Source organism: Aedes albopictus, chromosome 2 (genome assembly GCF_035046485.1).
Source record: "Aedes albopictus strain Foshan chromosome 2, AalbF5, whole genome shotgun sequence".
Lineage (NCBI taxonomy): Eukaryota > Metazoa > Arthropoda > Insecta > Diptera > Culicidae > Aedes > Aedes albopictus.
In genome coordinates, this window is record NC_085137.1 from 332,553,112 (window position 1) to 332,562,608 (window position 9,497).

Genomic DNA, 9,497 nt, shown 5'->3' on the forward strand with positions numbered 1-9,497 from the left:
TAATTTTAATTTAATTTTAATTTAATTTTAATTTAATTTTAATTTAATTTTAATTTAATTTTAATTTAATTTTAATTTAATTTTAATTTAATTTTAATTTAATTTTAATTTAATTTTAATTTAATTTTAATTTAATTTTAATTTAATTTAATTTAATTTTAATTTAATTTTAATTTAATTTTAATTTAATTTTAATTTAATTTTAATTTAATTTTAATTTAATTTTAATTTAATTTTAATTTAATTTTAATTTAATTTTAATTTAATTTTAATTTAATTTTAATTTAATTTTAATTTAATTTTAATTTAATTTTAATTTAATTTTAATTTAATTTTAATTTAATTTTAATTTAATTTTAATTTAATTTTAATTTAATTTTAATTTAATTTTAATTTAATTTTAATTTAATTTTAATTTAATTTTAATTTAATTTTAATTTAATTTTAATTTAATTTTAATTTAATTTTAATTTAATTTTAATTTAATTTTAATTTAATTTTAATTTAATTTTAATTTAATTTTAATTTAATTTTAATTTAATTTTAATTTAATTTTAATTTAATTTTAATTTAATTTTAATTTAATTTTAATTTAATTTTAATTTAATTTTAATTTAATTTTAATTTAATTTTAATTTAATTTTAATTTAATTTTAATTTAATTTTAATTTAATTTTAATTTAGGTGGGGCTGGCTCACCGACACTTCCGGTCCGCTTTAGTGCTTTATGCATCATTGTGGCCAGGTGTTGCTCTAGTTTTTCCAGCTGTATTGTAAAGCATGAGCGGTGATCCTTGGCATTCTTGTGTAAATTGGGGTAGGTACTCGAAATGTTGATCGATCACAGATTATTGCTGGCAGATGCAGTGGAAAGTTTGTCTTAATACGTATCAATCGTCTCTGACAAACGAGAAAAACTGACTTCACTGATTACCTGTCTCTGAGCCAAATTTGGTATAGAGTCTTCAGTCTCCGATTAATCGCTTCATGTTTGATGGAGGTTTTTAATCCAATGGGTTACATAGCCGCTATCCGAATGAAGAGAGTAATGTTCCGCGTAATATATCACAAATCGAAAGAGGTACGGTACATTACGTGGAGCGGATATACTGAATTGGGTACCAGACCAAGTCCCTGCTGGGTGGCGCTAAATAGGTGAGCCATAGACAATAGAATCGTCAATGTCGTAGGGCATAGTATGTGACTATTGTCGAAACAACACTATATTTGGTCATTGTCCAACTAAGCGCATAGCTATGTTAGGGTCAAGATTAGGATGAAATCATTGGTAAAATATAATAACACTTTTTTAGTTTGTGTAGTTAGATATTCGCATGGTTAATTATGTTATGAACAATAATTTTATTGACGAATCCGATTTAAAATAATTGAATAGTAATTTTTGTTAAGCCATATTATATTAAAATAATCACTATCATTATCAATGAATGATATCCGCTCAAGATCTTCGCTACATTGAATTTTGAATTATTGAAGGCTTCACTTATCAACAAATTTACAACAAACACGCTATAACAGTATCTAGAGAATCGTGGAGGGTGAGAAATCTGAACTAGTAGCAGTATTCATATAGATTAACAATTATACTCTACTATTTTCAATCATTGCAACATTATACTAATATGTGCGGGCCGCCCATTTGCGGAGTTGTGCGGCCAATTATTCTCTTTCCATTCCAGAAACGACCGTTTTGAAGCAAGAAGTGTCCCAATGTCCAACACAAACGGGACTTGTCCGAAACACACAAGATAAGTACAACAATTTTATAATCAGGCGCCCAACTCTTTCTACGACTTTGCTAATAGATAATGCAATATGCATACTTCAATATCAATTATTTGTTTGTTTGCGCGTTTATTTATGACACTATTGAAGCATTCGTGTCGCCGCGGAATAGTTTATAATTTATCTTTTTTTTTTTTTTTTTTTAAAGTATCTAACACTGCTTTTACAATTGTGTAAGTGATTTTTTTCCCAAGGAATAGAAAGAGTTGGTGTAGACGTGTGCGCCGAAGCAGTTTTCACCGGCGGCGGCGTTTATAGTAATTTGAGGCAGCGGCGGCGGCGACGCCGGCGTCACGCCGTTCGCCCTATTCGGCGGCGGCGGCGGCGGCGTAATCGGCGTGACCTTATTTTTTTCAAGTGAAATGCTGAAAACGTTAATACAGATTAAATTCTTTCCTGTACCTAAGTACAATTTTCATCTATTTTGTGTGAAAGGTGTAAACGTATGAAAATCAGAGATTTCAATAAAAACTATCCTTGCAAGAATTATTCTATAAATTTCAAAGAGAATCCTTGAGAACGTTTACCAGGAAATTAATAGAGGATTCTTCAGTAATTCACAACGTCGTACGTCTGTGCTTAGGATATTCTTCTCTAAAACACATTTTAGACCATAGCACATGGTAAAATCTGATTTTTTTCGACTTTTCAGGAATTCCTCGAAGGATTCTTTCATGCATTTCTGCAGGAATTTCTCCAGAAAATTCTCAATAGATTCTTCTGGAAGTTCCGTCAGTGGGCTTCTTGGAAGATCCACAGATATTCCTCCACGGATGGGATCACAAACTTCTCTAGAGATTTATAGAAACCTTCCTTCTTGAATTCCTCAGAATTATTTTTTTTTTCCGGCGACCCTTAAAAAATCCCTCCAAAGATTCTTTCAGGAGTACCTTTGGAAATCACTTCAGGATTTATTTCTTGACGTTTCTCCAGAAATATCTCTACTTGGAATTACTGCACACGCACAGCATTCTCCAGTTTTCCAGGATGAATACTACACAAGTTCTTCTAGTAATTGTATCAGGGAGTTTTATCTACGAATACCACGCAGATATTGTGCAAGAAATTCTTTCAAGAATCCAGAAGTATGTCCAGGAGTTCTTCCAGGGGGTATTGTCATTTGGCATAAGGCCGTTTGGCATAAGGTCACTTGGCATAAAGTCATTTGGCATAACGGTTCTTTGGCATAATGGACACTTGGCATAATAAAGAAGGGTGCATTTCGGTTATGACAAATGTCCATTATGCCAAATGATCGTTACGCCAAATGTCTTTATGCCAAGTGACCTCATACAAAACGACCTCATGCCGGATGACTTTATGCCAAATGTCCCGCTCCCCTTCCAGGGGTTGTGTAAGACACAATCAAACAACGGTGTTATCTTGTCCAAAGTTTATTCCAGAATGATCAGCAGTTTGGTGGTCATTGTCATCCATCTTAGTCAATGCCTACATTGATTTAACTTACACTAAGGCCTGCCTACTACAGGTTGTTACAAATCATCCTTCAACAATTCATTAGGGATTTTTTCCAAGAATTCTATTAGTACCTTTGTCTGCAATTTCTGCACGAATTACCGATAAATTGTTTGAAAACACCTTCAGCCATTTTATCAGACACTAATCCGATTTTTTTTCCTTATTTTTTTTCAAAAATTTCTCATAAAATTCTTCTAGAAATTTTTCCAAAGCCATCTCAGGAGTTCTTTTTTTCTTACCCTGTTTGGGAAATTAAACCGCTGCGCCCAATTAACTGAACTTTTGTGGTGAATCTCGGGAGCATTGGCGAATCTAGCTTTTTCTTTCTTCTTGCTCACTCTCTTCAACAAACACGAGAAAGAGAAGGATGGAAAAGGGTGCCACGGCACCCGTTTGCATCTCACTCTTTCTCGTGTTTGTTAAGGAGAGTGAGCAAGAAAAAAGAAAAAGCTTGATTCGCCAATGCTTGGAAGCTCCCCTAAGAACTTTTCCATGACTTCCTCCAACGATTATTTCTGAAATTGTTTCAATAAAATTAAATCTTATTAGAAAATTTTCAAATATTTCTATAGAAATTCTTTCAGAAAACTTTCCAAGAATAACTCCTACTCCTACATGTTTTATGCAATTTCATAAAATACTTCTGTAAATATCTGTGGAGTAATATCTCAAAGAATTCCCGGAGGAATCTCCAAAGGAATCCCAGGAAATACAGTATGACCCATAAAAAAATGCGAAATTCCATTTTTTGCGGTATTTATTAAACATTTTTGGATTAGGATACAAAAAGTACCTGACAATGACAAAGACAATGACCATACAGAATCTCTAAAATTTTTGTCAAAATATTCATTGGTTACGTATATGGGATATCTTATAATTGTTAACAATTTCAAAATAAAATCAAAATTTCCTCTAATTTTCAGAGCAAAATGAACTAAGATAAAAACTTTCTAACACATGCAAACTATGAAGAAATTTATACTCTTTCATACGCCCATGTTTGAAAAATATTTTAAAAATAATTTCAAATGTTTAGGAAACAAAAACTAAAAAAGGTACTACATATTAAAAACCGTATTTGAGATAAATTATTGAGAAACTTAACACTGTTTGAACATTTTCCAAAACAATTTTTTGCCGATGAAGGCATATAAACCTACCACTATGATAGGTACAAATACTAAGTACTTAAAAACAATCTGTGCAATCTGTGGAAAAGATAACCTCGGAATTTTGTGTTGAACTTGAATTCAGGTTAGCAGCTACGTCTTCGAGTCTTCTCGTGGCGTAGCGGCAACGCGCCTGTCTAGTGAGTAGGAGTCGTGAGTTCGAGTCTCACCGAGAGAACGAGTAACTTTTTCGCAAATTTCACCTCAATTTGTCCATTTCTCACTCACGCCAGTATATGTAAAGTCCAGCTTTTGGAATAAAGGAAAACTTAAAAACAATTTCATGCTTAAAACATAATATTTTCCAAAAATTATCATTTGTCAAATAATTAAATTTTCAGAAAACGTCTCTTAACTTATAAATCAATATTTTTTTCGTTCTTGTCCGACGAATCAACGAACTCTTGAAGACCTTATCCAGTTATAAAAGTACTATTTTAAAAATAAAATTTGATTGAATGTAATTGAAAGCAATTGAAAGAAAATTATATCCTTAAAAAACGGCCTCTGGCGCGTGGACGATTTCGACATCCATATGTTCAACGTTATATTTCCAAAGGTATGTGCATGAAATCAGTCTATGTTCCTTTGCCATTATCAGATTAGTGGCTCTACTATACTATCCAATAGATACATGCAAGGTTAATCAGTTCGAAGTAGGGGAACGATGACTTTGAAAACTGTCGCATTTTTTTTATGGGTCATACTGTATTTCTGAAAGAACCGCAGGGATCGCCTCGAGGCATTCCAAAGAGAAACCTTTTAGGCATTTCTTCGGTAATCCCTGACGGCATTCCTCGGAAGAAAATCATGGAAAAATGTTTGAGGTAATCTCTTACTGACATTCATTAAAAATCCATAAAATACTGAAGGAGTCTTATGTGTTATTTCAGATGGAATTTTTTAGTAATTGATTGATTGATTTAATTTATTTATCTTTATTATTGAGACTTTCGGCCTTTGGCTGGTTCGTCTTTCCGGGCTTTGGATGGATTCCATGGAAGAATTTCTGAATCTGAATCCTTGGATGCATTGTTGAATAAATAAATCGTTTATCTAAATCCTGAAGATTTTGTGAAAGAATCCCCAGGGATTTTCTGAAATAATTTTATAAAGAGTTGCTAAAGACATTTCTGGTAACTCTTCCTCAGAAACCCTTGGTGGAGTTTCTACAAAGATTTATTAATAAATATTTAGAAAAAGATCCGAGACAAATCTTTTAACAAAGTTCATGGAAGATGTTCGGAAAGAAATCCCGAAGGAATTCATGAACATCTGTAGGTCGGCTCCAGAGGCACATTCTCCTTCATGATTCATGAACATAGTTTTGAACAAATCCCTGAAAGACCGTCTGGAGAAATACTCTGTAATACTACTGTAAAGGTTAGTAGAAAGTTGCAAAGGAATATATGTAAAACTTTTTAGAAGTTCTTACTGTAGATAAATATTTTCAAATTTTTAAAAGAATCCGAAGAAAAATTCCTAATTGTATCCTTGGAAGAATTTCAGGAGGATTTACTGATGAAATACGTGAAGGAATACCCGGTGGAACTAATGAACTGTATGATTTTTTCAGAAATCGCTAAAGGACTATTTACTGGAATTACAAAATAAAATCATGGAAGAATTTCTGAAGATTGTTCTAGATACACTCCATGAAGAAATTTATAGAAGAAGCCCTGAAAGAATTTTTGGAGTATCCGGTAGAGGAATTCCTGAAAGAAACCCGAGATTACTGTGTAAATATAATTCCTGGAGTTATTTCTGAGGGACGAACGTCCATGAGTTACGCCGCGCTTTGAGGAGTGAGCGGTTCCGAAGAGTGTGATAATTTCAGAGGAGTCCTATACAAAAAGAGTGCCATAGAAGGGAGGGAGATGGGGGATTGAAAATGTACATTTTTGCGAGACCTTATTTGTGGAATCTCTTATAATTCAATGGAGCCATTTCAGGAGGTTCTCCATAATTTTTTTTGTTTTGAAAGAATCCTTGGAGAAATTTCTAAAAATAAAAAGCTGTTAGAATGTCAGGAATCCGTGGATGGTTTTCTGAAAGTATCCCGGAGAAATTTCTGGAATAATCCATGGGGGAGTTTCTTAAGCATGGAGTATTTTTTTCAAAAAGAATTCATGGTGAAATTTCCTAAGGGTTCTCTATAGGAATTTCTGAAGATTGTATGGAATAGGGTCTTGTACCATTTGAGCAGGTGTACCTATTTTGGGCACTTGCCGCTATAACTAAGTCAATTTCAAACCGATTGATTTGAAATTTTGTCCAGAGTTAGTCACGTACTGTATCCAACTCTGTACAAAAATTCAAATCAATCGGTTTGAAATTGACTTAGCTATAGCGACAAGTGCCCAAAATAGGTACACCTGCCCAAATGGTACAATACCCTATATGCCTTCAAAAATATTATTTGTAAATTGCCATGAAAATCTTCCAAGAGATAAACAAAGAATATGCAGGAGGATGTGTTTGTGAGCCGAACCACCAAGAACTTTGTTGATTTTTCATTATGGTTTACAAAAGAAACTCGCTTAGTATTTCAAATACATAGAATAAGTTAGGATCTTCAAGGTATTGCTGTAAGAAATCACTAATGTAAACCACATAATAAGTGTTCTTGTTTATTTTACAAGAACACTTAATATGCAGAAAAAACAATAGAAACTGTTTAAAAATTGCTATCAGTTTTAAACAGGTGGTTCGTAAAGTGTTGAAGAAAATCTTTGTCGTTTTCTCATCGGCGTGGGAAATTTTGTTCGGCGGCGTGGAAAAATATGAACAGCGGCGCGCCGGGTCAATTTAACTGGCGGCGGCGGCGTGGAAAAATCGTCGGCGACGGCGGCGCGGCGCGGCGGCGCACACGTCTAAGTTGGTGTCATAATCAATACAATACTTGAAACTGGAAACTCCTTATTTCCCCCTATGGGTTATAGGGAGGGGCGGGACATTCGAGCCTACTCATCAGTGGAAAGGACTTGATATGCTAATCGGTTTAGCATAGGGCAGATACAAGTCTACTGGTAGACGTATCGCCCAGCGAAACAACGCAGATTGGCCACGGCCCGGGGGTGCGTTGATTATAACAGAATAACAGAATTTTAATTTAATTTTAATTTAATTTTAATTTAATTTTAATTTAATTTTAATTTAATTTTAATTTAATTTTAATTTAATTTTAATTTAATTTTAATTTAATTTTAATTTAATTTTAATTTAATTTTAATTTAATTTTAATTTAATTTTAATTTAATTTTAATTTAATTTTAATTTAATTTTAATTTAATTTTAATTTAATTTTAATTTAATTTTAATTTGATTTTAATTTAATTTTAATTTAATTTTAATTTAATTTTAATTTAATTTTAATTTAATTTTAATTTAATTTTAATTTAATTTGAATTTAATTTTAATTTTAATTTTAATTTAATTTTAATTTAATTTTAATTTAATTTTAATTTAATTTTAATTTAATTTTAATTTAATTTTAATTTAATTTTAATTTAATTTTAATTTAATTTTAATTTAATTTTAATTTAATTTTAATTTAATTTTAATTTAATTTTAATTTGATTTTAATTTAATTTTAATTTAATTTTAATTTAATTTTAATTTAATTTTAATTTTAATTTAATTTTAATTTAATTTTAATTTAATTTTAATTTAATTTTAATTTAATTTTAATTTAATTTTAATTTAATTTTAATTTAATTTTAATTTAATTTTAATTTAATTTTAATTTAATTTTAATTTAATTTTAATTTAATTTTAATTTAATTTTAATTTAATTTTAATTAAATTTTAATTAAATTTTAATTTAATTTTAATTTAATTTTAATTTAATTTTAATTTAATTTTAATTTAATTTTAATTTAATTTTAATTTAATTTTAATTTAATTTTAATTTAATTTTAATTTAATTTTAATTGGTCGGCGTTAAGTCAGAGGGGACCAAGTAACAAAATTGACGAAAATTAGATTTTTAGGGCATTTTATTGAGAATTACTTAAGTTACTTGGAAAATTCGCCCAATTTTCTTAATGTTACAATTAACGAGAGTTATAACACAATTTTCTTTTGATTGAACTGCAAAAATCGATAATAGTGTGCAGTCAGAGTGGACCATATACTTGATGTCAAGGGAGTTGAAAAAATGTGTAAGGGTTGAAATCCAATAAATAAAATAGTTAATCATCAAAATGTGATACGTTTCTAAATTGTATAACTCCCTAACGCATTTTCTGATGATTATTGATCAAGAAAGCACGTGAAATTCTATTTTATTATGGTCAATATCGTATTTTACAGATTATCGTGTTGAAGCATATTGTGACATTTCGCGTGCAGACAGAGTGGACCATGTGTCTCTAAGACAAATAGTTGAAATTACCGTATTCTGCGTAATCCTTTCCAAATCAAAATATGTTTGTTTAGTAGCTGTTGGGCATCATATTGAAATGTACCAATACCCGTTTCATGAAGAAATTGATTTGACCCATTATTTAAGACTTGTGTACTTGGTTCACTCTGTCTGAACGATTTTTTGAAAAATGCCAGTCCTCTGAATAAATTATTATGAACTGTGTAACTACAATATTTCAAAAACGTACCGAACTATGAAAATACATTCAAAAGTTGTTAGCTACTAAATGTTCAAGTTAACAGTTCTTAAATAGCTCATTAATTGACTACCCTTCATGTGATATTGAACTGTTGTACTTGGTCCACTCTGACTGAACATAAAAATTGAAAATGGTAATCAACAGTGTAATAATAGAAATACCAAATTTCAAACTTCCTGCTATATTATACACTACTCCTATTAACTGTTGTACTACTTGTGCATTATTTTTCCATCAAATATGTAAAAACTTGAGTATGAGCTATAGTTGGTTGAAGATTTTCCAAAAACCGTTCAGTCAGAGTGGACTAAGTACAACCAATTACTTAGCAATTCCTCGCTTCCAAGCTTTATTTTACGTTTTTTTTTCGCGATCAATACAGAGCGATGCTGTGATGAATAGTTATTTAGAT

At 30.4% G+C, this 9,497-nt stretch overlaps 1 non-coding gene across 1 annotated transcript; it reads left to right on the forward strand.

Moving 5' to 3' along the window:
- The first annotated feature begins 4,563 nt into the window (after positions 1–4,563).
- Trnat-agu (transfer RNA threonine (anticodon AGU)) lies at positions 4,564–4,635 on the forward strand. Its single transcript has one exon. It is a non-coding gene; the product is annotated as a tRNA-Thr (tRNA).
- The last annotated feature ends 4,862 nt before the right edge of the window (positions 4,636–9,497 follow it).